Genomic DNA, 1,635 nt, shown 5'->3' with positions numbered 1-1,635 from the left:
CTCTTCTCTTAAAGTTATGAGGGCAGGAACATTTCTGATACAATTACTCCTGTCCATACACACACACACACACACACACACACACACACACACACACATATATATTATATCACTCCGGCAGGTCTCCACACTAACTTCTAAACTCTGCCTCATGCTTGCAGGGCTGATGCTCGTCCTTAGACACTGGACTATGTCCTCCCAATATATTCCATATTAGCAACCTTTAAATGGCAACATCTTCTATTCCCTAGTCATCTGGGTAAGCGTTGAGTTTATAACCCAGATGTGAAGGGTGTCATATTGAATGTAATAGTCTGAATGTTTGTAATAGTTGCCCGTTAGCCAGTTTAGAAAAAGACAAGATTCATCTTCTTATCTGGGCCATTGTTTTGGCCTACATGCGGAAGGTCCTGGCCTTGCTCAAAGTCTTAATTCTTGACTTTTATCTCTAGAGGCCTTTAACAAGGTTAACATAAAAACGACCCTTAAGCAAACATCCCGAGAGATCAAACCCTAGGGGCTTTTGAAAGGGTTGGAAATAAAGATCACTGCAGTGGTGTGGAAATTCCCCAAAGTAACTAAATGGTCAACAAAAGAAACTGAACCCAGTGGAAATCTGTTAAGAAAGATCCGAGCCCAAATTTGGGAATAGTGACAGGTTTGAGCAGGAGAGGCCCAAGACGGCAACTCACTCAATAAAAACTGTAACCTACTGTCCCAATTTGGAGGTAACCTCACAAACAAGAAAGGAACAACAAAGGAAGAATCGCAAGTGTAGGACGGATCAGATTGATCACCTGAACCACCCTCTCCGTGAACATGAATCTCTTCGTTCACGCTGAAGCCGCAGAGCGCCCGAGTGGGACTGAAGGAAGGGGACTTGTTCCTATCACTGCTGAGGCCAACCCATTGAACCATACTGCTGAGGCCAGCCCATTAAATTGTACTACTGAGGAATGAAACCATATTTAGGTGTTTGGCTTCTCGGAATTCTAGGATTGTAAGTATAATATAGTAATAACTTTTCTGGTTAAAGTTATATAGTTAGTTGTAGTTGTTTTAAAGAAGTGTATTTAGAGTATTGTTCCATATATATATATTTTTTAACATATAAAAAGTCGAAACAGGGAGAGATTACCAAAGAGGAGTATACCTCCTCTGCTCGCGCTTGTAGGGAGGCAGTTAGACAGGCCAAAGCTACCATGGAGCTGAGGATGGCATCCCAAGTAAAGGATAACAAGAAATTGTTTTTCAGCTATATAGGGAGTAAAAAGAAGGCCCAGGGTAGAATAGGACCCCTGCTAAATGGGCAGAAGCAATTGGTGATGGACAGGGGGGACAAGGCTGAACTCCTCAACGAGTTCTTTGCCTCAGTGTTCCTAAGCGAGGGGCATGACAAGTCTCTCACTGGGGTTGTAGAGAGGCAGCAGCAAGGCACCAGACTACCGTGCGTAGACCCTGAGATGGTGCAGAGGCACTTGGAGGAACTGGATGCGTTTAAGTCGGCAGGCCCAGATGAGCTCCATCCGGGGGTACTGAAGACACTGACTGACATCATTGCACAGCCACTGGCGGGAATATTTGAACACTCGTGGCGCATGGGCCCGGTCCCGGAGGACTGGAAAAGGGCCAGGG

The sequence above is a fragment of the Alligator sinensis genome, unplaced genomic scaffold, assembly GCF_000455745.1.
Source record: "Alligator sinensis unplaced genomic scaffold, ASM45574v1 scaffold857_2, whole genome shotgun sequence".
In the NCBI taxonomy this organism is placed as follows: domain Eukaryota; kingdom Metazoa; phylum Chordata; order Crocodylia; family Alligatoridae; genus Alligator; species Alligator sinensis.
The sequence above is the reverse complement of the archived record's forward strand: the minus strand, read 5'-3'. Positions refer to the sequence as shown.